Source organism: Lynx rufus, unplaced genomic scaffold (genome assembly GCF_022079265.1).
Source record: "Lynx rufus isolate CCGP_SWC_20201006 ecotype Redwood Valley unplaced genomic scaffold, mLynRuf1.p SCAF_2, whole genome shotgun sequence".
Taxonomy (NCBI): domain Eukaryota; kingdom Metazoa; phylum Chordata; class Mammalia; order Carnivora; family Felidae; genus Lynx; species Lynx rufus.
The window spans coordinates 44,656,047-44,683,363 of NW_025814834.1; the positions used below are offsets into that span (position 1 = coordinate 44,656,047).

General features: G+C 38.4%; 1 protein-coding gene across 6 annotated transcripts in view; it reads right to left on the bottom strand.

Moving 5' to 3' along the window:
* Positions 1 to 26,214, bottom strand: part of CUNH2orf88 (chromosome unknown C2orf88 homolog) — a 33,714-nt gene extending 7,500 nt beyond the window's left edge. For 5 of the 6 annotated variants that reach the window (XR_006963071.1, XM_047085979.1, XM_047085977.1 and 2 more), the window contains exon 1: positions 25,831 to 26,115. The gene's annotated coding sequence lies outside the window, so the exon portion shown is untranslated. The other variant, XM_047085974.1, reaches the window with a different exon arrangement.
* Between the last annotated feature and the right edge of the window lie 1,103 nt (positions 26,215 to 27,317).

A 27,317-nucleotide genomic window follows, 5' to 3' on the forward strand; every position in this document is an offset into this window, starting at 1 on the left:
GAATCCCAAGTCCAGCTCTGTGTTGACAGTGCAGAGTCTGCTTGGGATTCTCTCTGTCCCTCCCCTGTACATGCATGCTCTCTCTCAAACTTTATTTATTTATTTATTTTTTTTTTTTAACGTTTATTTATTTTTGAGACAGCATGAATGGGGGAGGGTCAGAGAGAGGGAGACACAGAATCTGAAACAGGCTCCAGGCTCTGAGCTGTCAGCACAGAGCCTGATGCGGGGCTCGAACTCACGGACCATGAGATCATGACCTGAGCCGAAGTCGGCCGCTTAACCGACTGAGCCACCCAGGCGCCCCTCTCAAACTTATTTTAAAAAATGGGCAAGAGATCTGAACAGACACCTCATCAAAGAAGATGGATGGCAAGTAAGCATATGAAAAGGTGTTCAACATCCTATCTTAGGTAATTGCAAATTAAACCAACACTGAGATATCATTATGACTTATTAAAATGGTGAAAATTCAAACATTGATGACCTCAAATGCTGGCAAGAATGGGGAACAACAGAAACTCATTCATTGTTGGTGAGAATGCAAAATAGTACAGCTACTTTGGAAGACAGTTTGGTGTTTTCTTACAAAACTAAACATAATCTTACCATATGAGCCAGCAGTCATACTCCTTGGTATTTACCCAAATGAGTTGAAAAATTATGTCCACACGAAAGCCTACATATGGATGTTTATAGTAAGTTTTATTCATAATTGCCAAAGTTGGAAGCAACAAAAATGTCCTTCAGTAGGTGGACAAACAGTTGTATATCCAGACAATGGAATGTGATTCATTGCTAAAAAGAAATCAGTTATCAAGCCATGAAAAGAAAAGGAGGAAACTTAAATGCATATGACAGTGTTAAGCCAATCCTTCCAACTATGGTATTCTGGAAAAGGTAACTCTATGGAAATAGTAAAAAGTATGATGGTTGTTGCCAAGGATTAGAAAGGAGGGAGGGCTGAACAGATAGAACATAGAGCATTTTTAGGACTGTGAGCTACTCTGTATGATACCACAGTGGTGCATACATAGCATTATACATTTGTCAAAATTTATTGAACACACAACAAAGAGTGAACCCTAGTGTAAACTATGGATTTTGAGTAATGATGGTGTGTTCATGTAACAAATATACCACTCTGGAATGGGGATGTTGATAGTGGGTGAGGCTGTGTGTATGTGTTGGGGTGGGGGAGTGCGGGGAATATCTGTACTGCCTGCTCCATTTTGCTGTGACCCTAAAACTGCTCTAAAAAATAAAGTCCTTTATAAAAAATCCAACTATATACTACCTATAAGAGATGTACTTTAATTAAATATGGATATAAAAGTTGCAAGCAAGAGAGTTAGAAAGGACATACCATGAAAATAGGAAGCATAAAAAAGTTTCTATAGCTATATGAATATCAAAGTAGACTTCAAGACCCGAGGGATTACCAGAAATAAAGAGGGACATTTTGTGTGTCAGTGAGGAAGGTACGACAATCGTAAGTGTATATGTAGCTAGCAACAGAGCTTCAAAATACATGAAGGAAAAACTGACAGAAGTAAAGGGAGAAGTGAACATTGCTCTCTTGGTAAATGATATAATATCCAAGGGAAAAAATACGGAATTCGAATTTTGAACACTAGTATTCAACTAGTATTTGAACTAGTAACTTGAGTTAGTTAACATTTATAAAATACTATACCCAACACCTGCAGGATATATATTCCTAACTGCATATGGAATATTCACTAAGACAACATGGTGGTCTCAAAAAGTTTCAAAAGCTTGAAATCTTAGAGTATATTTTCCAACCACCACAGAATTAAATTAGAAATAAGTGGTAATAAAATATACAGAAAGGCCCTAAATATTTGGAAACTATCGCATTTCTGAATAACCCGTGGGGCAAGGAAGAAATCACAGGGAAATTAAAATGTTTTCAACTAAATAGAAACCATATCAAATTAAAAAAATTTTTTTTAATGTTTACTTTGAGAGAGAGAGTGCGAGTGGGGGAGGGTCAGAGAGAGAGGGAGACACAGAATTGGAAGCAGGCTCCAGGCTCTGAGCTGTCAGCACAGAGCTCGACGCGGGGCTTGAACCCACAAACCATGAGGTCATTACCTGAGCCAAAGTTGGACACTCAACCGACTGAGCCACCCAGGCACCCCCAATTTTTTTAAATGTATCACTAGCGCTTAGAGGGAAAGAGATGGATTTAAATGCTTCTAATAAAAATGAAGGTTTAGTTTAAATCAGCGATCTAAACTATGACCATAAGAAACTAGAAAAAGAAAAGTAAACCAAAAATAAGTAGAAGGAAGGAAATAATATGGATAAGAGCAAAAATCAATGAAGCAAAAAGGGCAAACAATAGAGAAAAATCAGTGGAACCAATGCTGGTTTTTAAGGAAGATTTAATAAAATAGAGAAGTCTCTACTCTGATCAAGAAAAGTGACAGGACACATTACCAAGATGTGAGAAAAACAGTAGTACAGATGCTATATGTGTTAAAAAATTTTTTTTTCAACGTTTATTTATTTTTGGGACAGAGAGAGACAGAGCATGAACGGGGGAGGGTCAGAGAGAGGGAGACACAGAATCGGAAACAGGCTCCAGGCTCTGAGCCATCAGCCCAGAGCCCGACGCAGGGCTCGAACTCACGGACCGCGAGATCGTGACCTGGCTGAAGTCGGACGCTTAACCGACTGCGCCACCCAGGCGCCCCTGTATGTGTTAAACCAACCAGAGAATATTATGTACAACTTTACAACAATACCAAATTACCAAAACCAACACAAGAGAAAATAGAAAGGTTGATAGCTCTTTATCAATTAAAGAAATTAGATCTATAACTTAAATCTTTCCAAAAAGAAACCCCCAGGCTTAAAAGACTAGCTAGTGCTCTAAATTGTTTCAGATATTCCAGGAAGAAATAATACCAATCCAACTTAAACTCTTCAGAAAACAGAGAAGGAGGAAACACTTCTAAATTTATTCTATATCAGGTCAGGATTACACTGTTACCAGAAGTAAAGAGATTTGAAGAAAACTCTACAAGTCAATATCCCTCATGAACACAGACACAGATCACATTTTTTTTAAATGGCAAATTCAATTCATATGTAGAATGGTTAATACATCATGACCAAGTGGGATTTATACCAGGAATGCAAGAAATGCAACAGAACATTCAAAAGTCAAGAAATATAGTTCACATATTTTTTAATTTTTAGCTTATTTATTTTTTGAGAAGGAAATCCCAAGCAAGTTCCACACTGTCAGTCAGTGCAGAGCCCAGTGCGGCACTTGAACTCGTGAACTGTGAGACCATGCCCTGAGCTGAAATCAACAGTTGGACACTTAACTGAGCCACCCAGGTGGTCCTATAATTCATCATTAACATAAAGATTACTGGGGCACTTGGGTGGCTCAGTCAGTTAAGCATCTGATTCTTGATTTCTGCTCAGGTCATGATCCCAGGGTCGTGGGATCGAGCCCTGCATCAGGCTCCGTGCTGAGCATGGAGCCTGTTTAGGATTCTCTTTCTCCCTTTGCTCCTCTCCCTAGCTCATGTACTTACTCTCTCAAAAACAAACAAAACATAAAGATTACCATAACTGGATAATCCTCTCAATAAATGTAGAAAAAGCATTTGATAAAACCACCATTCATGATAAAAATTCTCAGCAAACTAGCAATAGGAATTTCCTTAAAACTGATGTTAATGGTGAAAGTGAATACTTTTGCCATGATAGGAACAAGTCAACAATGTTCATTCTCATGATTGCTGTTAATATTGTACTGGGGGAGGAGAGAAATACAAAGACTGTCCAAAAGGAAAAGGAAATTGCTTTTATTTGCAGATGATATGATTGTATATGTAGAAAATCTTTAAGATTATACAAAAAACTAGAATTTTAGCAAGGTCTCAAGATGTAAAATTGCTACACAAAAATCAATTACTTTATGATTAGGCAGTGAAGAACTGGAAGATGAAATTAATGCCACTTGGAATAGGGTGGAAAGTATGAACCCTTAGGGATAAATATAACAAAACATTAAAGAACTACACTGCATAATATTGTGTATTTGTATATTTGTATGAATAATACAAACTGTTACTGAGAAAACTGAGATAAAGTGTTATGATCTCAAAGACAATATTAAGGTGTCACTACTTCCCAAATTGATGTATATATATATTTCTAGGCATTCATCTAAGACAAATGGAAACATGTCTGCCAAAAAAACTTGTATGCTAATGTCCATAGAAGCTTTATTCACAGCAAAGCTGGAAACAACCTAAATGTCCATCAGTAGGCTTATTGGAGAAGCAAATTGGGGATCTCCATGAAATGGAATACTAGTTGACAATAAAAAAGAATGAACTGTAGATAAATGCAACAACATGGGTGAATCTCAGAAATGTGTCAAGCCAGATACAAAAGGCTGATCGTATTTCTATGAATTTTAAGAATGGACAATATTAATCCCATAAATGGAAATCATACATAGTTCTCTTTGAGTAAGGGCTGTGTGGAAGGGGTCGTGAAAGAATGTTCTAAGTGATATAAATGTATATCTTGATTAGAGTGTTGATTACATGAGTATATACATTTGTCAAAACTTTTCAAATTATACCCTTAATATCTATGTAATTTCACTGTAATTTTTACTTCAATAAAATGTATGTAACAGTTTTGAGAACATTCTGGGAGATACAAGTCCAGGGAATTGATATATTTATACCTGAAAAAGGCTGCCTGCTTGAATCAGTCACACCAAGTTTTAAAATCAGTCTAAAATTCTAACTCTTAAAGTGATGAGGCAGCATCCAGTGCACAAACCAGCTCACAGTGCTGTGTGCCTCCTGTGATAGGCATGTGATTTCCATTGTTCTCACACTGGCCTAAATCAGCCCAAACTCAGTGGTCATATTCTTCGGCACCTACAGAAAAGCAAGAACCCTCCATCTACCCACTGCTACCAGTTCAAGGGCTTTCTCACTTCCTTTAGGAACTTGGAGAGATCCCCATGGCCCTGGGATCATGACCTGAGCCAAAATCAAGAGTTGGACGCTCAACTGATTGAGCCACCCAGGCGCCCTCAACAGTGTTAGTTATTAATGCAAGTCAATAATTTAGCAGATTGTACAATTAACCTTCTTAGGACAACATGTGGGATCAGCTGTCCTAAGTTAATTTTCAGCCTACATTATTCATCTGTCTGGCTGGGAAGTTACTATGGCTATCAGCTGAAGGCATAATACAATAAATGCTGGATATTAACCAGGAAAAGTATTTTAGCTCTTGTCATTTTAAATGGCTGATTAAAGAAATCAATTTTCAAAAGTGAGCCCATACTGTATGGCCAGTTAGTCTATGACAAAGGAGGCAAGAATAGACAATAGGGAAAAGACAGTCTCTTCAATAAATGGTGCTGGGCAAACGACAGCTACATGCAAAAGAATAAAAATGGACCACTTTCTCACACCAGAAATAAACTCAAAATAGATTCAAGACCTAACTGTGAGACCTGAAAAAAAATAAAATTCCTAGATGAAAACACAGGCGGTAATCTCTTTGACACCGTCCTTAGCGATATTTTTCTAACTATGTCTTTTAAGGCAAGGGAAACAAAGGCAAACCATTGGGACTACATCAAAATAAAAACCTTTTGCACAGCAAAGGAAACAACAAAATGAAAAGGCAACCTACTGAATGGGAGAAGATATTTGAGAATGATATATCCAGTAAGAGATTAACATCCAAAATATATGAAGAACTTATACAGCCCAACACAAAAGAAACAATCTGATTTTAAAATGTGCAGAGGACCTGAATAGACATTTTTCCAGAGAAGACATACACATGGTCAACAGACACAAGAAAAGATGCTCAACATCACTAATCATCAGGAAAATGCAAAGCAAAACCACAATGAAATATCACCATACACCTGTCAGAATGGCTAGAATCAAAGAGGAAAACAGGTGTTGGTGAGGATGTGGAGAAAAAGAAAACCCCTGTGCACTGTTGGTGGGAATGCAAACTGGTGCAGCCACTGTGGAAAATAACACAGCAGTTCCTAAAAAAAGTAAAAATAGAAATACCATATAATCCAATAATTTCACTACTGGGTATTTACCCAAAGAAAGTGAAAACACTAATTCAAAGAGATATAGGCACCCCTATGTTGCAGCATTATTTTACAATAGCCAAGATATGGAAGTGACCCAAGTGTCCATATAGATGAATGGATAAAGAAGATATGATTTATGTGTACACACACGCATGCACGCACACAATGGAATATTATTCAGCCATAAAGAAAAGAAAAATGAGATCTTGCCACTTGCAACAACACAGATGGACCTAGAGGGTATAATGTTAAATGAAAGAAGTCAGAGAAGGACAAGTACCATGTGACGTCACTTAAATGTGAAACCTAAAGACAAATGAACAAAGAAATAAACAAAAAAACCCAGACTCTTAAATACAGAACACAAATTGGTAGTTGCCACAGGAGAAGTGAGTGGGAGGATGGGTGAAATGATAAAGGGGATTAAAAGGTATAGACTTCCAGTGATAAGTCACAGAGATGAAAAGTACAGTCTATAAAATATAAAAGTACAGGGAACACAGTCATAATATTATAATAACCTTGTGACAGTGACTACACTTATCATGGTGAGCACTGAGTAATGTATAGAACTGTTGAATGAATATGTTGTATACCTGAAACTAACATAACATTGTATACTAATTATACTTCAATAAAAATACTGAAAATCCATTTCATTTATACTTTAGTTTATAATCTTAAGATACATAAAGAGCTGTGAGAACATTCCTTAACCACCCAGCCAGTCTTTAATTAGTCTCTATTATGTGTTCAGGACCAATGTCTTTAAGTGCTTTCAAACTTATTGAACAAATAAAGAGAGGCAGAGTGAGACAAGATGACAGCTTATTCAGGCAATAAATAGTGTAGATGCCCAGAGAAAGTCCTTAATTTGTTTTATCTTTGCCTTAATAGGAGAAGTGGCCATTTTTTGTTTATGCCACTGGCAGCTAAATACAATATAAGGATGCCTTTCCTCCCACCACACCTTCTCCCTCACCCCCCCAATCCCATCACGCGCACACACACACACACACACACACACACACAGGCAGAGCACAGGCATGCATAAAAGAAAAGTCCTTTGACTTGTTTCCCTCAATGTTACTGAGGAGCCTCAAAGCACTAAGTATGTGGAGGGTGTCAGGCCACAGCCCTGGCACTTCCCTTGGGAACAGGTCTAGCACCTACTGGGTCTTCTATTGGATCCTTCAAACAGAAGATTTAAATTACTGTAGCCCATTCATTCCGTGTAGTTCATTTCAGAGCTGTGGTGCTCCATCCTGGATGCAGTGTCATCAAACTAAGCCTCATGAGTAAGCTCCTTTGGAATATACCAGGGAAGGTGTCAAAAAAGCCATAACTTGAGTATGAGGCCCAAACACAAAGCACTAGCCAAAAAAAAGCAGCTTCTAAATATCTGCTCTGGAAATGAATAGACCTCTAAATCCCTGAAAGTCCACCTTAAATACTAGATTAACAGAAATGGTTATTACTGCTGTCCTACTTTATATCATATTCTAAGCCTCTGAACAGGTTTCCAAGATGTTTTATATCTCAAGCTATGGCTTAAAATGGGCCCTAGCCCTGAATTAATGTGAATCTTTATATAATTTTAAAAATGCTATAGTCTTTAAAAGAAGTCTTATGCATATAGGGGTGCCTGGGTGGCTCATTTAGTTAAATGTCCTACTCTTGATTTCAGCTCAGGTCATGATCTCATGATTCAAACCCTGCATTGGGCTGCATGCTGACAGTGAGGAACCTGCTTGGGATTCTCTCTCCATCTCCCTCTGCTCCTCCCATGTGTGCTCTCTCTTGCTCTCAAAATAATCTTTAAAAAAAGTCTTATGCATATATATTTTTCAAATTTCAATGTAGATGCAATTAATAAATGCTAATTCATTAAAAAATATGAGTTCATTAAAAAAATACCTGAGTTCCTAATAGGATGTTTGTCATTATTCATTCTCTAATAATGGGCACTAAGAGTATATTTTCTTTCTTGTTGGGGGGGGTCCATAAAATTGGACTTTAAACAGAGGTCTTTGTCCTGTTAATATTGAGAATCACTTAGACTTTAAATTCATAACAGGGTCAAATGATGCCAGTTAAACTGGCAAACAAATGAACTCAGATTTAATACTCTCACCAAAAAGTAAAAGCTGGAAAATATGGCAAATATTTTGGCCAATTTGAAGGTTGCCTAAAGAGCACTACTTTGGAAACCGAACAGTTGGATTGGTCCTCAGGCACGCAGAACGTACGCAGCATGCATTTGCTCACCTGCACGGTGGTCTCAGGATTACTCTTTGTGAGGTCACATTTGGGGTTCAGTTTTCTCAATGGAGGGGCAGGGGAAATAACACTGTTAATTGAGAGGCTAATGTATGAGATTCTAATAAACCTGAGTAGAGCTATGTGGTAGGACTTCATCTGTAAACTGAGATCCACCTCAGACATTCATCATAAAATTTCAGTGAGCTTCCATATATAAAACATCTAGAATTGTTTTGGAACAAGCAAGGTGTTCAGTAAGTGTCATTTCCTTTCCTTCTTTCTCTTAGATTGTCCCCTAAAACTACTATTACCAAATTATTATTTTAAGCGCTTTACTGTACTTTAAGATAATTAAAGAAAGAGAAGAATATAAGAATGCTGACAGTGATTTTGAATCATTACAATCAGGTGATAGATCTAAAACAGGTGTCAATGTTTCACCCATTTTACCAAGTCCTCCAGGTGGAGAAGAGAAACAGGCATTTCTCCTGGCCCTCTGAGCTTTACTCTGGGTACATGTCTGGTTTCACCTGACCAATCCTATTTATGACTAGGAATATTGAATCTTAGTCTGCAGTAATTCTTCCAGTACTATCCATATAAATCCCTGCAGGAAAATGGAGAGTAGCTACTGATCAATTAGTTGGAAAAAAAAAAAAACTAGCTGAAGAAAAAAATTTGATCTAGATCACCACTAAGAATATAAAACATTTAACATATACTTTTTTTTTTCTTTTTAGAGAAAAGGGGTTTGCATAAGCAGGGGAGAGGGACAGAGGGAAAGAGAAGCTTGAGCAGGCTCCACGCTCCACCCCCTGACCAGGGACTCAGTTCCATGACCCTGGGATCCTGACCTGAGCCAAATCAAGAGTCGCATGTTCAACTGAATGAGCCACCCAGGCACCCCAAGAATTTAAAACATTTAAACTTTATATTCTATATTCATTTCTTAGTCATGTCAGGCCACAGCTAAATGACACAGCTGTACTTGTGATGCATGAATTAAGCTCCATAAAATTCTGAAGCCAGTTCCTTAAATAACTGTTGTGAAATGGAGGTGGTATGAAAAACTGGTAACAACGTCAGAATATTGTCTTTAGTTTGTTACACCTGGACTGCTCTTTAGACCCTGTACCTGAAACTAGGAATTGGAACTTGAATCAGAACATGAAACCAAAACTAATGCAAAAATGAATGTTCAGTCTTAAAACTCACTGTAAGCTGAAAATCATGATCCAATCATCCTTATATGCTAAGCCAATTATTCCATAGATTCCTTCTTCACATTTGTAAAATGCTTTGTCTCTTAAAAAGGGCTTTCTTATCATTTCTCCTTCTCTCTAGTATTACTACACAAAAATTTCTTTTTTCTAAAAATTTACCTATTCTTAAGTGTGCATCTCAAGTCCACTTCCTGTATAAAGGCCATCTCGCTACCTAATATCACTCTATCACGCTCTTGGGTTTCCGTGCCATATTTATCTTCATCACTGTATTTCCCATTCTGCCTTGTTTACAAGTCTGTACCCATACCAGATGGACTCGTAAAGGCTTGAACATGGTCACAACACTTAAATGCTTTCTAAAAGAAGACTGGTAATAAGTCATTATTATTCATCCTTGCATCTCACTTCTATACGCATGCATAATGAAGGGCTTCAGTAAATGTTAGTTGACTTAAATAATTTAACTCTAGATGTTAGAAAGAAATTCCTATACAGGCATACCTCAAAAAAACTGTGGGTTCAGTTCCAGACCACTGACTGTTAAAGCAAATATCACAATAAAGCAAGTGAAAAGAATGTCTTGGTTTCCCAATAAAAATAAAAGTTATGTTTACAGTATTCTGTAGTCTCCTAAGTGTGCCACAGCATTATGTCTAAAAATGCGAATGTAAATAAAAATGCTTTACTGCTAAAAACTGCTAACGATCATCTGAGCTTTCAGTGAGTTGTAATCACTCATCATAGATCACCATAACAAATAATAAAAGTTTGAAATATTGTGAGAATTACCAAAACGTGACAGAGAGATGAAGTGAGCAAATGCTGTTGGAAAAATGGTGCAGACAGACTAGCTCAACACAGGGTTGCCACAAATCTTCGATTTGTAAAAAAGGCAGTATCTACAAAGTGCAATAAAGCAAGGTATAGCTGTACTCCTACAAAGAGAGCAGCAGAGTATATATAACCATACATTACAAATGATAACCAAGTGTCTGGAGCTTTTCAGAGTAAATTATCCATCTATCTCTGTTTCTATTGAGCATATCTCATTTCCATTTTTCCCTTTACTCTTTCCCTGGTGTCTTATCGATCTTTTATGCAACAGAAAGGAATTATTTTTCCATATTTTACAAAGTACATTGATGTAGACTGTGTACGTAAGCAAGTTAAATATCCTGCCTGAGGAAGCTCATAGTCTGGATGACAACGCACGAGAGACCAGTTGCACTGCCTGTTCTGGTACTCAGATCTTTTGAATATGGCTTCAGGGATCTCGCTGCCATATCACAATGCCTCCCTTTCAGATTTCATGATATGCACTAAATCAGATAAACAGTGTATTTATGGAACAATTTATTTTACAAGCCCATTCTTTAAAAGAATGGTCTTGGGGCGCCTGGCTGGCTCAGTCGGTTAAGCATCTGACTTCGGCTCAGGTCATGATCTCACAGTTTGTGAGTTTGAGCCCGGTGTTGGGCTCTGTGCTGACAGCTCAGAGCCTAGAGCCTTCTTCGGATTCTGTGTCCCCCTCTCTCTCTGCCCCTCCCCACTCACACTGTGTCTCTCTCTCAAAAATGAATAAACATTTAAAAAATTTAAAAAAAAAGAAAGGTCTTAAAGACGATAGGGTACAATGAACATTCTCAAACACAGGTAGTAGTTTCAACTGCTTCAATAGTAGCATAACAACTCATGTTAGAAGCTTTAAACCAAATATCCCACCTCAGAAATCTATCTTAAAGAAATGATCAGAGTTGCCAACAAAAATTTATGTATAAACTTTTTCATGGTAGTCTTTTTATAATTAGAAGAATTGAAAATAAGCTACATGTGCAATGACATGTGATTTATCATAGGCTTATATCCTGAATATTATGTAACTGTTAAATAACTGTAGTAGATAGCCTCTACAATGGCCCCCAAGTAATCTCTGCCTCCAGATATTCCCATCCCTTGCTTAATTCCCTCTTCTTGTAGGACCAATGATTTACTGCTAACAATAGAGTATAGCAAAAGTGATGGGATGCCATTTCCAAGATTAAATTTTAAAGAGACCATGGCTTCTGTCTTGCACTCTTACTCTGATGGAAGCCAACTTCTGTGTTATGAGAAGCCTTATGGAGAGGCCCATGAGGCAAGGAATTGAGGAAAATCTCTGTACAGCAGGGTGCATAGAACTGGTTTGTTCCCCACTTAAGCCTTCAGATGAGATCACAGCCCCAACTGGCAACTGTGAAAGGCTTTGACAGGCAGGCACTGATCTAAGCTGCACCCAGATTCCTGATTCACAGGGACTGCAAAATTAATGTATGTTATTTTAAGCCACCTACTTTTAGGGTAGTTCATAATAAACAGATGATAACTTTTTAAAAGAATACTTAGTAGCATGAGGCAATACTCATGTTAAGTTTTAAAATAACTAGTCAAGAGGTTTATTTATCCATGACAAAACAAACGAAAGTATTGTTTTAAAACATGTATTGTGTACTCACATATTTGTTATTTGAACTAGTAATTTCCTACAACATTTCCATTCACTGAAAATATTTTCAAGACGGTTATAAAGCCTATCTTGTAATATCATATAATTTTAAGTATAATTATTATTAGCTAAAAAAAGACACCAAACATTGAAAATATTACAACCTGCCTCCTAAAACATGGTAGAAAAGTTTACAAAGATTAGATTTATCCGAGTCTTAAGAACTGATAATTTTTAAAAGCAGAAAAATATATATGTATTATTCTGGTTTTTAAAATATAGATGCTTAAGAAAAAATAGAGTTAAATACAAGAAAACATGAACAGAGTTGCTCTTTGGATGGTGGGATCATAGGTAACTTAAATTTCCTCTTTATGCTTTTCTCTGTTTCCCAAAATTTTTTCAAATATATGTGTGTGTATATATATATGTGTGTGTGTGTGTGTGTGTGTGTGTGTGTATGTAATTTGCATCGGAAATGTCTTTTTAAAAAAGCCAACCTGATAATGTAATGTAACACATTTTAGTTCCTTCAAACCCAGATTTAATGCTAATATGAGACTCACCATTTTGTGAAGAAAGAGAACAGCACTGGATCCACTGATCCAAGTGGTAATACTTAATTAGCAAGTAAAAATAGTCAATAGGACTATAATACATCTAAATTTAAAAAAAAAAGCCATCAAGCTGAGTCAAATGAGAGGGCTAAACTAATGCAAAATTGGTTAGAACCAAGCACAAGTTTGTGAGGAGAAATTGTAGATGCCTTCCATGGCACTGGTTCTAAAAGATTAAGATTTATAATCAGAATATTAAAAAGTTGAGCAACTCCTATATCTCCCATAAATTCAGTATTTATCATCTGTGATTTACCTAAATATTCCTGAATCTTACATTCTACCCTACTTATATGAACTTTGGGGGCAGTGCTGTTCTATGTGTAGTGTAAAGTATGTCTTTTATTAATTCTAACACTATATGTACAGGAGGAAGAGAAAAGTTGTTTGAGATTTTAGGGTTTGGTAAAATTATTTTTTGTGAAGCCAGTTCTCATTTCTTTGAGTGTAGACTGGTAGTTCATCTAAGATCCTGACCAAGATTCTTTTTTTTAAAAAAAAATGACACCTTGAGGCTTCCAGAGAAGATGACAGTGTAGGAGGATCCTAAGCTTATCTCATCCCATGGACACACCTAGCTAACACCCACATCAGTAAAAGTAACCTAGAAAATAACCTGAAGACTGGCAGAACAGATTCTCCATAGCTAAACGCAGAGAAGAGGCCACATCAAAAATGGCTGAAAGGATGGAGATGTGGCCAGGAACCAAACTGACCCATAAGATTGTCCACAGGAGGGCGCAACACTACAGGCATGGAGAGGGAAGAGAAGACCCCACTCCAGGCACCTGCGGCATGGAGAACCCACACTGGGAAGATGGATCCCCACAACATTTGGCTTTGAAAAACCAGTGGGGCTTAACTTGGCAAGTTGTTAGAATCAATGGGGCTTAACACCAGGAACTTTAAAACTCAGCTGGCTTGGCTCTGGGGAACCCAGAGGGCTATAGGAAATGGAGATAGCGTAACAAACAGCCCTGACATACAGTACAGAAGAAGCAGTTTGAAAAATGCCTGGGGTACACAGGAAGGAGATTTATTTACTAATCTCAGGGTGTGCTGAAGGGGCAGGGATCTTTGGGAGACTTCTCTAGGAACAAAAGAGGTGGTTGGCACCATTTTCCTCCTCTGCTCCCCAGATACACAGACACTTGTAGGAACCAGCGGGAACATGATCTCTACCTAGCTTGCTAATAGCACACCCCAGTCCTGCATTCTTCTGCAGTCTGATCCCCTCCAACCGGTCCTCCACAGGACTTCTACAAAGGTCTCCTGCTACAGCAGACAAGTGCAAACCTTGCTAACATCACCCACCCCACCCCTGCATAACCTGTGGATCTGCCCCACCCAAACTGCACTGGGCAGGAGTCCATCCAATGCAGAGCACTAAGCATGGCATTGTGCAAGAGCCCCAACAGCCCCAAAGTGACTTCTTCCTTGGGAAGAGAAAAAGATAACCACACACACCAGTTCAACCGTGGCACTAGCAGTGGCCTGGGGGCAGACACCTGGCCTGACTGCAGGCCCCACCTACCAACAAAAGCCCTGTAATTCAGTGCTACTGCAGCCCTGGCAGATGCCTGATCTGACCCAAATCAAGCCCAAGGTGGCCCCAGACTGGCTCACTAACAACAGAGGGACCAAACCCTGCCCACAACAGGCAGACAGCCATTGCAGATGACTGGACTGAAGGCAAATGTGGCTCAGCCACAACAGTAGGGTACATGCAACACACATAGAGATACCCCTGAAGCGCCAGAGTCTGGTGAACAGGGGACACTGCTGCAGGGCACTACAGGACCTCTTCTTCATAAGGCCACTACTTTCAAGAGCAAGGGACATAGCTGACTTTCCTAACACAGAGAAACACAGAGAGTTAGAAAAAATATAAGATCAAGGAATATGTCCCAAATGAAAGAACAAGATAAAATCACATCAAGACAGCTAAATGAAACACAAATAAGTAATATGTCTGATAGAGAATTTAAAGTAATGGTCATAAAGATACTGTACTTGAGAAAAGAGAGGAGGGTTTCAGTGAGATCTTCAAAATAGAAAGAAAACATAGAAAAGAATAAATCAGAAATGAACTCATTAACTGAAGTTAAAAGTACACAGGCAGGAATAAATAGTAGTAGAGAAAGCAGAAGAATGGAACAGCGACCTGGAGGACAGAGTAATGGAATGCAATCAAGCTGAACAGGACAGAGAAAGCAGAAGAAAGGTAAGAATAGATTAAGGGAATTTAGTGACATCATCACATGTAACAACATTTTATTCTGAAGGGATTCTGAAGGAGAAGAGAGAGAAAAGGGGACAGAAAATTTGGAGAAATAATAGCTGAAAGCTTCCTGAGTATGGGGAAGGAGACAGAAATCCACATCCAGAAGGCACAGAGAGAGCCCCCAACAAAATCAACTCAAGGAGGTCCACACCAAGACAAATGGTAATTAAAAGAGGCTTCCAGACAAACAAAAGCTAAAGGAATTCATGACCATTAAACCAGCCCTACAAGAAATGCTAATGGGGACTCTGAGTGGAAAGGAAAGACCATAAGTAGGAGTAAGAAAAGTAGGAAGCACTAAAGTAGGAAGCAATAAAATTAATTATATCTATAAAAATCAGTCAATAGTCTCACAAAATGAAAGTCTGTAAATTATGACAACATATACCTAAAACGTGGTGGGAGGGGGAAAGGATTAAAGAATGTGTTCAAACTTAAGCAACCATCATCTTAGTATAGGCTGTTATGAGCAAAAGATGTTATATATAAACCACATGTTAACCACAAATCAAAAACCAGTCGTAAGTATGCAAAAAATAAAGAGAAAGGTATCTGAGTATATCATTAAAGAAAGGCAACTAATCATGACAGAAGAGAGCAAGGGAAGAAAGGAACAGAGAACTACATACACAACCATAAAACAAGTAACAAAAGAGCAATAAGTACATACCTATCAATAATTACTTTGAATGTAAACAGACTAAATATTCCAGTCAAAAGACATAGGGTGATGGAGTGGATAACAAACCAAGACCCATTCATACACTGTCTACAAAAAACTCATTTCAGACCTAAAGATACATGCAGATTGAAAGTGAAGGGATAGAGGGGAACTGGGTGGCTCAGTTGGTTAAGCATCTGACTTCAGCTTAGGTCATGATCTCATGGTTCATGAGCCTGAGCCCCGTATCAGGCTCTGCTCTGACAGTGTGGAGCCTTCCTGGGATTTTCTCTCTCTCCCTCTCTCTGTCCCTCCCGTGCTCATGCTCATGCTCACGCTTTCTCTCTCTCAAAATAAATAAACTTAAAAAAAAAAAAAGAAAGTGAAAGGACAGAAAAGCATTTATCATGTAAATGGATGTGAAAAGAAAGCTGGGGTAGCAATACTTATATAGGTCAAAACAGACTTTAAAGACTGTAACGAGACTAAGAAGGATACTGTATATTCATAAAGGGAACAGTCCAACATGAAGATATAACAATTGTAAATATTTATGCACCCAATAGGAAAGCACCCAGATACATAAAACAGCTATTATGAAACATAAAGGAAGTAACCAATAGTAACAAGATACAAGTATGCAACTTTAACACCCCACTTACATCAATGGATAGATCATCCAAACAAAATCAACAAGGAACCAGTGGCTTTGAATGACACATTGGACCAGATGGATCTGACAAATATATTCAGAATGTTCCATTCTAAACCAGAATCTACATTCTTTTCAAGTGCACATGGAACATTCTTCACAATAAGTGATATATTAGGTCATAAAATAAGTCTCAACAAATTCAAAAAGATCAGTCATACCATGCATCTTTTCTGACCACAATGATATGAAACTAGAAATCAACCACAAGAAGAAATCTGGAAAGAGCACAAATATATGGAGGTTAAAAAACATGCTACTAAACAATGAATAGGATGACCAAGAAATGAAAGAGGAAATAAAAAAATACATGGAGACAAATGAGAATGAAAACACAACAGTCCAAAATCCTTGAGATACAGCAAAAACTATTCTAAGAGGTAAGTTTATAGCAATACAGGCCTATCTCAAGAAGCAAGAAAAATCTCAAATGAACAACCTAACTTTACACCTAAAGGACCTAGGGAAAGAAGAACAAACAAACCTCAAACCAGTAGAAGGAGGGAAATCATAAAGATTAGAGCAGAAATAAATGAAACAGAAACTTAGAAAAAAGCCCCAATAGAAAAGATCAATGAAACCAGGAGCTATTTCTTTGAAAAGATCAACAGAATTGATAGACCTTTAGCCAAACTCAGGAGAGAGAGAGAAAGAGACAGAGAGAGAGAACAGGAGGGAGGAGAAAGAGTGAGGGGAGACAGATCCAAGAATTTCTTATACTTACAAAAATGGGTTAGAAAAAAGTTTAGGGCAGAAAGCTGCCGCCACAGGGCAAAAGCGTCCAAGGTTAGTTAGCGAGATATTATAATGGGATCACGAGTAACTTGTTATATCACCTGAAGGAAATTACTTTTCATCTGGCACCAATATACTATTGTGCTTTGATCACAAACTCCACTTGCTGCCCAGACCCTTTGCTTCTTACACACACCAGTTAATGATTACTGTCTAATTGCTTTCTTCAAATTCATCATGTATGTAAGATCTTAGGAGCTCAACAAATAGAGATGAAACCCCTGTTCAGGGCTCTTGTCTCCTCCCAGACATTAGCCTCTCTCATATTCAATTCTGAGTCTGCTCTCTTGGTGGACAAGAGAGAACTCCAGGCTCAGAGTCTGTGACAAGAGAGTAGAGTGTCAATGAGAGACGACTCAAACAAAATCAGAAATGAAAGAGGAGTTTCAAGAGTGGTTCACTATTCACAAATCAATCAACATGATACATCACATCAGTAAAAGGATAAAAACCATATGATTATTTCAATAGATGTAGAAAAAGCAGTTGACAAAAGATATCATTCATGATAAAAACTCTCAACAAAATAGGTTTACAGAGAATATACCTCAACATGATAAAGAATTTATATGAAAAATCCACAGCTAATATTATACTTACTTGGGAAAAGCAGAACTTTTCCCCTAAAGTTAGGAACAAGATAAGAATGTCCACTGTCACTACTATTATTCAATATAGTACCGGAAGTCCTAGCCACAGCAATCAGAGAAGAGAAAGGAATAAAAGGCATCTAAATTGGCAAAAAAGAAGTAAAATTTTCATTATTTGCAGATGACATGATAGTATATACAGAAAACCTAAAGACTCCACTGAAAAACTACTAGAACTGATGAATAAATTCAGTAAGTTGCAGGACAGAAAATCAACATACAGAAATCCACTGCATTTCTATACACTAATAAGGAAGCAGCAGAAAGAGAAATTAAGAAAACAATCCCATTTACAATTGCACCAAAAACAATAAAGTACCTATGGATAAACTTAACCAAAGAAGTGAAAGACCTGTATTCTGAAAACTATAAAACACTGATGAAAGAAACTGAAGATGATACAAACAAATGGAAAGATATTCCATGGTTATGGATTTGAAGAACAAATATTGTTAAAATGTCTATTCTACCCAAAGAAATCTACAGATTTAATGTAATCCCTGTCAAAATACCACAGCATTTTTCACAGATCTAGAACAAACAATTCTAAAATTTGCATGGAACCACAAAAGACTCTGAATAGCCACAGAAATATTGACAATGAAACGCAAAACTGTAGGTATCACAATCCCAGATTTCAAGTTATACTAAAAAGTTCTAGGAATCAATCAGTATGGTACTGGCACAAAAATAGACATAAAGATCAATAGACTAGAATAGAAAACCCAGGAATAAACCTTTGATTATATTGTCAATTAATCTTTGACATAGGAGGCAAGAATTTCATATGGGAAAAAGACAGTCTCTTCAACGAATGGTACTGGGAAAACTGAAGAGCTACATGCAAAAGAATGAAACTGGACCACTCTTACACCACATACACACAAAAATTCAAACTGGATTGAGGACCTAAATGTGAGACCTGAAACCATAAAAATCCTAGAAAAGAGCACAGGCCGTAATTTGTCTGACACTGTCCATAACAACATCTTTCTAGATATGTCTCCTGGAGTGAGGGAAACAAAAACAAAAATAAACTATTGGGACTATACCAAAATAAAAACCTTCTTTACAGAAAAGGAAACAATCAAAAAAACTCAAAGAGAACCTACTGAATGGGAAAAGATATTTGCAAATGATACATCTGATAAGGGGTTAGTATCCAAAATACATAAAGTACTTACACAATCCAACACCAAAACAAAAACAAACAAAAAATGTAAAAAATGGGCAGAAGACATGAACAGACATTTCTCCTAAGAAAACATACAGATGGCCAACAGATACATGAAAAGATGCTCAACATCAGAGAAATACAAATTAAAACCACAATGAAATATCACCTCACACCTCTAGTGTATGAGGCTAGACACACACACACACACACACACACACACACACACACACACGAAACAAGTGCTGTGAGGATGTGAAGTAAAAGGAACCCTCATGCACTCCTGGTTGGAATGCAAACTAGTGCAGCCGCTGTGGAAAACAGAATGGAGGTTCCTCAAAAAATAAAAAATAGAACTATCATATGATCCAGTAACTCCACTACTGGCTATTTACCCAAAAAATACAAAAACCCTAATTTGTAAAGATATATGCATTCCTATGTTTATTGCAGCATTATTTATAATAGCCAAATAATGGAAGCAGCCCAAGGGTCCATTAGTAGGTGAAGGGATAAAAGAGATGTGGTGTTGTTGGGATGAGCACTGGGTGTTGTATGGAAACCAATTTGACAATAAACTTCATATAAAAAAAAGAGATGTGGTGTGTATGTATATGTGTATACACACACAATATATATATACATAAATACATACATACATACACACACACAATGGAGTATTACTCAACCATAAAAAGGACTGAAATCTTGCCATTTGCAACAAAATAGATAGATGTAGAGGGTATAATACTGAGATAAAACAGAAAGAAAAGTACTGTATGAGGAATTTAAGAAACAAAACAAAGAAATTTTTAAAAAGACAAAAAACAAGACTCTTAATTATAGAGAATTAATAGCTATCAGAGGTGAGTTGGGGGGGTGGGTGAAATAGGTAAGGGTATGAGGAGTACTTGTATCACAATGATCACTGAGTAATTTCTAAAATCATTGAATCACTATATTGGACACCAGAAACTACTATAACATGGTACATTAATTATAATAGAATTTTAAAAGTAAATTAAAAAAATGACTCTGTGATACCATAAAAATACCAAACTTAAAAGGTCTCCACTGAACAAAATTACTTTATACTCAAAATCAGTGTGTTGAGTCTAGTTTTCTTTCAACTTCACTGGGTGTATGGAGAGAAATACACATACAACAAATGTGTATATTCAGAGCTCAAAAAAGGAAAAAAAATCAATAAATTTTTCATAGCGACGTCTTCAAATGGATTTTAACTGGATAGGGGTAGAGGAATTTACTTAGCAGTGTGATTACAGGGACTTTCCTTTGCTTCTCTGTATCCTCATTTCTAAACTTAGGTTAATAATTCCTGCCCCAAATTCCTCCTTGAATTGCAGTAAGGAAAACCAGCGCTATAAAAATGTAGCTGCTATTCTGCTACTATTAAGAGAAGCTGGCATTTGAACAGATTATTTTGGATAACTCACACTCCCTTGTTCTGAACAGTTGTCCCAATCCTGTTCACGAAAGTCCAACCCGCAAGAAACACACAAGATTCCCCAATCTCAAAATCTTCTTCAAAGGTGGAAGCCATACACTCCAAAAACAATCCTAAAAATGTCAATTCTTGTGAAATTTTATTACAACATGAATGCATCTCATTCCACGGGATGGATGGTATATTTCTCTCTCTCACACATCTATGAATTCATGGAGGGTAGAGACTTTGCTTTACTCAAGCATGAACTTTAATAAGTAGTTTCTAATCAAAGTTCATCCAAAATATCTAAATCTTAGTCATTTTAATAGATCAAATTATCTTAACTGACATTTTTCTGGATCAGTAAATTTTCTTTACCTCAAATGCCATTAATGAATTTGAAGGAGATCAGAGTTTGCCATCCCAACACATGCCACAATGGTATAAGGGTTGCTTTGAGCCAAAGGCAATAAGCTCTCTGCACCCCCCTTTTTGTCAAAAAAGCAGGACACAAATTTCCCTCTGTAAAGGTGCCTTCATCTCCTATATGAGAAGGAAAACTACTCCAGAGACAATTTTCATCACCTGAGACAACTCTTATCTGTTTAACAGGCCTTATAAAACAAATCCTGATTTATCATATATTTCCTAGTCACCTTCCCATAACTTACCTCCACCCAGGAGCCCCAAACTCCTTTTCCTTTGTCTACCCTCTTTCCCATGATTTTCACCCTTTCTTAAGATGACATATAAGTCTCCAATTCTGTTTCCTTGAAGCACATTCCTTTGTGAACCCCCATGTGTACATAGGTAATTAAATGTTTTTTCCTCCTGTTAATCTATTATCAGTTTGATTTGCAGACCCAGCCAATGAACTTAGAAGGGTTGAGAAAGAGTTTTTCTCTTTCCCTAAAAATTCAAGATTAGTCTTTATGTTATTTAGTGAAATCAAATATTTTAGAACAAGTAGGAGGCATAAATAATAAATTAAGTGTATTAAGTACTATGCACTGAATTAAGTTCCAGACAGTAGTGTATGTACTTCTGAATACTTAAAAGAACTATTATTCTTACGTGGAGATATGGGAAAACAGTGTCCAAATCCACTTGGAATCTAGGTCAAAAGATCTAGAATTCAGAAAGTTTTGCTCTTTTAAGTTTGATCATTCTTTCATTATGCATATGCCACATTCCTAAAGAATGTGGTCATTACAGAGTTCCTATTTTTTGTAGCTGACAGTACAGTATTTTAGGGTGGAAGTGGGATGTTGGGATGAGGTGGGGGCAGAGGTACATCTAATTTAAACATTTTTTTAAAGCCCTCTTTTTACCTATTAAATTTAACTAATCCAAGGAAGTTTCCTGTCCTGTCAATTATTCCCCTTACCACATACACCCATGCTCATTTTCTCCTTGTAGCTTCCCTTATGTTGAAACACACAACCTCTCCCTTATCTCCACCTAACACTCCTTCCCTCTTCCCTGCTTAAACCAAATCCATACTATCTTCATGGCTAGGGAAGCCCCATCTCTTTGTGCAGACTTCCTGGAATTCCTCTAACCCTTATTCAGAATTCTCTTCTTGAACTGATGTCCAGTTGGTCTAATTTCTAAGTGCTTACTCCCCAAATGAGATTAAATATTCCTCAAAGGCAACAGTCATTTCTCCTTTTGTTATTATGCATAGAGCAGTTCTTACATCCACGAGTTTAATGAATGCTAATTAACGTTTGGCTATTTACCAAATATCCGTGTACTTCAAAGTGTGTTAGATGTTGACAGTAAAACTGTGAACTATACAGAGTTCTATTTCTTTCATCACACTTAAAAACAAAGGCCACAAACTCATGGTAGTGTTGGGTTGGTGTTTTGTTTGGCCAGTGCAATGTTTAAACTGTTCTGAATTAGAATAATTCTGAGCTGAACATTCACTCCCCAGTTCACAGGGCTCTCTCACTCCCTTGTGTCCAACACCTATCCAGCTTCACTAATTTATGTTACTTCCAGCCTCTTGTAAAACATCTGAAAGGGAGATTACATGAATCCAAATTAGGCCACTTTGGTATGTGGATTATTTTGAGCTGAAGGCAATTGAGACCCAGCAAATTCAAGAAAAACTCTGACCTCTCCTTTAACTATTTAAAAGAATTTAGATAGGTCATTCAAGTAAAAGTTATCTCCAGGCTCCCTATCTACATGAGAGATCAAACACCTATCATCCTGTGAATTGCCCTTCTTCCCCCTTTAACCCGAGATCCCATTCCCTAGCTCAGGATGGCATATAAGCCTCAATTGCCCAATTTACTATTGGGTCTCTTATGGGGCTCCTGTATGGATATAGTTAAATTTGTTTTTCCTCCTGTTAATCTATCTTATATCAATTTATCAGCAAAGAACCTAGAAAGTTAGAGGAAAAAATTTCTTCCCCAACACATCCTTGATTTTACAACTTTGAATTTATAAGGAATAAATTAATTCTTAAAGTACGGGCTCTTCCTATATCAGATACTGACTAGAGTTATTTATTACTTCCCAAACTTTCAACATTATAATGTCATGATTGATTATATTTCTCCACCACTGAGTTGCTGCATACTGTTTATAGTACACTCACTATGGAAGACAGGATCCAGTTAAAAAAAAAATTCCCAAACCCAAGAGCAGATGGTATATTAACTAGAGAAAGAAAACAGAACTGCTCAGCAACTATTTTGCTTTCTCAAAAGCAAATGATTTTTATGCAGGAAAGGACAGAAGAGACCTCATTAAGAGAGAACCTAGGTACAAGCAGAAGAAGTCACAACTTCTGGTGAATTATATTCCAGGGAAAGCCTGCATATAGAAGCACAGCAATATTACAACCTTTGAAAAAAATTAAGAAAGGGGCACCTGGATGGCTCAGTAGGTTAAACATCGACTTCGGCTCAGGTCATGATCTTACAGGTTTGTGCGTTCAAGCCCTGCATCGGGCTCTGTGCTGACAGCTCAGAACCTGGAGTCTGCTTCAAATTCTGTGTCTCCCTCTCTCTATGCTCCTTCCCTACTCTCTCTCTCAAAAATAAATAAAAACATTAAAAACAAAAACAAAATGAAAAAACATGAAGGAGGGACATCTCAAGAAGCCAGAGACTCAATCAGTTTCTTTTCTCCCAGTTTATTTCAAACTCTGAAACAAAAGGAAATTTGAATCCCTAGGTATTGCAGACAAGTTAGTTTGACACTAATTTCTGGCAAAATTCAAAATTTAATCAGTAAACTGAATATTCTGAGGGAAAAGATTGGGGATTTCTAGGAACTAGACATTCAAAATTCACTATGAATCAGTCATTTTTAAACTAGTATCATTTACTTTTGTGATAGATTAGGAATACTCAAGATGTTTATTTTTAGCAAAGCATTTGATTAAACTTTTTCTCATGATGTCTTATAATGAAGACTGACCTACAGGCTAGAATAGTTTGATAAGTAAGGAGGACAGTGCTAACTGAATTCAGCTGATCATTGATTTGTCTCAGCAATATCTCCCAAGGCTGACTACATTCCCAAGCAGGTCTATATCTGGTACTTTCAGTACATGACGTTTAATTCTAATAAACATCCTGAAAAGTAGATGTTACTAATATGACTTTATTGATATGGAAAATAAGTTTCCCAAGATCACAAGAGCTAGTAAGTGTCACCGTCAAGCTCTAAAACCAGCCTCCAAAAGTCCAGGGCCACTTCTACTGTGCCACACAGGCAGAATTCTAGGTGAGCCACCATGGCAAAAGGAACGGTTTCATATATTATTAATGGCTTGGATGTCTGGTGAACAAACTCACCAAATGTGCAGGTGACATAAAACTAGAAGATAGAATTAGCATGATGAATGCCATGATCAAATCTAAAACATACCTAGCAAACTGGAAATTGGAAGCTTAGTGTCACACAAGAGAAAAAAAATTGTTCATGTTCAGGACATTTTTAACTGTATAATTAAAAAATTAATAAAGCCTACTTTGATAGCAATGTGTTGGGGGTAGGGGAGAGGGAGGGAGAGGCTGGTGGTGGTGAGGTTTTCAGTCAACTGTGGTGTATTTATTACAAAAGCCAATTAAGTGTTAGATGATTTTGTTTGAAGATAGGAATTCACTGCATTTTGCACTGTTCAGATTAGATTGAATTATTGAATTCAACTTGGGGCTAAGGATCTTCAGCACAGAGAAAGGTCTTAAGTATGGAAGGAAACATAAAAGCAATGACTTTTTCGTGAAGATAACTAACATTTACTGACTTCTAGGTAACTATACCAAGACTTTATGAACATTATTTCATTTAACCCTCACAATAATTCTATAGGTTAAAAATAATTCTATTCTTAACTCTGTACCACTTTAGACTTTTCATTTCTTTACTATTTTTTGGTCATAGACTCCTTTCAGATGGATGAATTTTAGATCCTCTCTGTTGAAATATTATCTATATAATTTCACAAGTTGGAGGACTACTGACAAAAGTAAGCCTAATGAGAAACAGGTCCAAGGAAGCAGTGGGTCAGTTCAGTGTAAACAGAGCCTTATTAATGGCAACAGAAAGAAGGGATACCTCAAAAGTGGTGAGTTCCCTGTCACTGAAGTGTTCGATGAAAATGTGGCTTGTGTGTCAGAAATGCTACAAAGGAGATACTAACATGGATTAGAGGTTGGTCTATGATTTTAAAGTACCCCTTTTACTACAAGATTGTGAGCCTAATAGGTAATTTCGGCAATTTTTGTTTGATGGCAAGATAAAAGAGTTAAAAACTGGAAATAATTGTTTTTCCAGATCATTTTGCTGAACATGTCAAATAGAAGACGTAAATAATATTGTTTCCCATCTATATATTGATATTGGCTCTATCAAGTACTTGAAAATGACCTCATCCAAAGAAAAAAAAGGTATATTCAACTGTTGATCTTGATGTGATTTATACTTAGTCATAATAAAAGTAGATTCTTTATTCCTCTGAATCCTTAATTACAATTTTGCTTCAGGTAAATACTGCATACACCAGATCCTAAAAAGATCCTAAAAAGATGTAGTCTTTAATGGGAACATTTACTAGTTTATAATTTTATGTTAATTTCCATAAAGGATGAGGAGAGGGCAGACAGGAAACAGAAGATAGACAACTCCTATTGTTCCGCTTTGCTTCTCGGATCCTTGAGCTAATGGCTGAAGGATCTTACAGATCTATTCCGATCCCCCCCCCCCCATTTGCAGTATAATTCGCCCCAAGACACAGCCTCCCACAGCTCTAAAAGAGCACAAGAGCTAGTACTTTGCTCATCACATGTCATTCGGCGCACAAGCCTGACAGCTTGGCATACAAATTAAATGCTCATAGGCAAATCTTTTACCTGAAAATCTTCAGTCACTCTTCAGGTAGGAAGGAGAATGAAACTGCAGCTCAGAAACGCAATACCTCGGACTTGGGGCTCAGAACCAGGTGGAAGGGGTGGGGGCTAACTTCTCAATGAGGAGTCGGAGACGTGAGGCTCTATCCGAGGCAGCTGGCCGCGAGAGGTCTGCTTGAATTAAAGTCGCCTGTAACTCCCAGGTTTCTGCCATTGAAAAACCCAAAGGGCAAAGCTGACGAGCCAAGACCGACGGACACACAGCGGTCGCCCACCTCCCAGGTGTTCACTTACACAGCACATCGCCGGGGCGGCTGCGTGCCCAACGCCCCTCGGGACGGCCGCGGGGCCGGGGAGGCATCCGGCATTGGCCGGCTGCGTGCGCTGCTCGGTCCCCGAAGCCGCCGCCCGGGGGGCGCCGGTTGGCGTCAGGGCGGCGGGGTGCGGAGCGCAGCGCAGTCTGGCTGCAAGGCCAGCGGCGCCGCCTTCTCGCGCGCCTCACTCAAGTGGCAGCATTTGGAGGACGGGGTGTCCTTTGGCACGGCTCTGGGCTCTGGGCCCCTCCTCCAGCCGCCGTCGTCGCCGCCGCCGCGCCCGCCGCGCGCTCCTCGCGGGTTCGCGCCCCGAACCAGGCCAGCCGGGCCCCGCAGGTGGCAACCCAAGGGTGCTCGGCTCCAGCACGCGCCCTCTGCGGGCCGCACGCAAGTACAAGGCTGCGAGGACCGCCACCGACACGTCGGCTGGCGCCGGGTACAAGGCAGGGGCGGGACACCACCGCCCTCACTCCCACTATCCAGAGTGCTGCCGCTTCCCCAGCAGGAATTAGATCCCCAAATTTCCAACAAAACAGAAGTGAGCAACTCACTTCGCTGCCTGCCCCTCCCCCGCCCCTCATCCGAACCACCTGAGCTGCTAACTGTTCTGGGCTCTGCCCAGGTAAGAGGAGGGAATGGTCTCTGAGACCACCGCACGACGGGCGGAGATTGCCTTGCGGAGAGCAGATGCTCGGCCCGCCACGCTAAGCGGGTGAACTCGCAGAAGCCTCGCCGCAGACTTCCCAGCTAAGCGATCTGGAGCTCAGATCCAGGCGTAGCAGTCAAACCCACTTTGACCTCAAACCCCACTTTGCAGGGCTAGGCCAAGGATTCTGCCCTTCCTAACTAGTTTGCACCGTGAGCATGCAGAGCAAAAGTGCTTGGAGCATTTAATCATTTAAAAGTACACATCCATTTTCTACGTCTCCATCCCAAAATACTCAAGAAGAACATTTTCCAAGATTGTTTCTCAAAACAAAACACCTCTAGCCAAACACCATTTTCTCGCTCTTTAAACTATTGAAGTCACTCTCTCAACACATGGCCATTATTCAGTTGTGTTTCCCTGTGCGTTCCACGTGGTGCCTCATCTGCCCCGCATGATTCCTAGCAGCAGTAAAAGCCCCAAGAGGACTACAAAAGAACCATTATTTTAGTTGTGTTCTACAGTGGAGT